The 212-nt window shown below is 36.3% G+C and overlaps 1 protein-coding gene across 1 annotated transcript in view; it reads left to right on the plus strand.

Annotated features, from left to right (window-relative positions):
* Positions 1 to 212, plus strand: part of FAM46D (family with sequence similarity 46, member D) — a 9,453-nt gene that overhangs the window by 652 nt on the left and 8,589 nt on the right. The window lies entirely within an intron of this gene.

Consider the following 212-nt stretch of genomic DNA (forward strand, 5'->3'; position numbering starts at 1 on the left):
AACAGACAAATCTTGTAACAATTTTAGTGTTTTTTTGAGGTATGAGAAGATGTAAGAACTTGGGCTCAAGAAAAATTGTTTTCCTGAAAATATCTGACTGTCTAAAGTCCTGTTTTTCCCAGAGTACAGAGTGAGTGCCTAATTTCTGATTTCTACCTGAATTCCTCTCAGGGGATGTTGCCATGTTTTAATCTTTGTAGAGGCAGATAGCA

The sequence above is a fragment of the Bison bison genome, unplaced genomic scaffold (assembly GCF_000754665.1).
Source record: "Bison bison bison isolate TAMUID 2011002044 unplaced genomic scaffold, Bison_UMD1.0 scf7180017857590, whole genome shotgun sequence".
NCBI classification, from domain to species: Eukaryota; Metazoa; Chordata; class Mammalia; order Artiodactyla; family Bovidae; genus Bison; species Bison bison.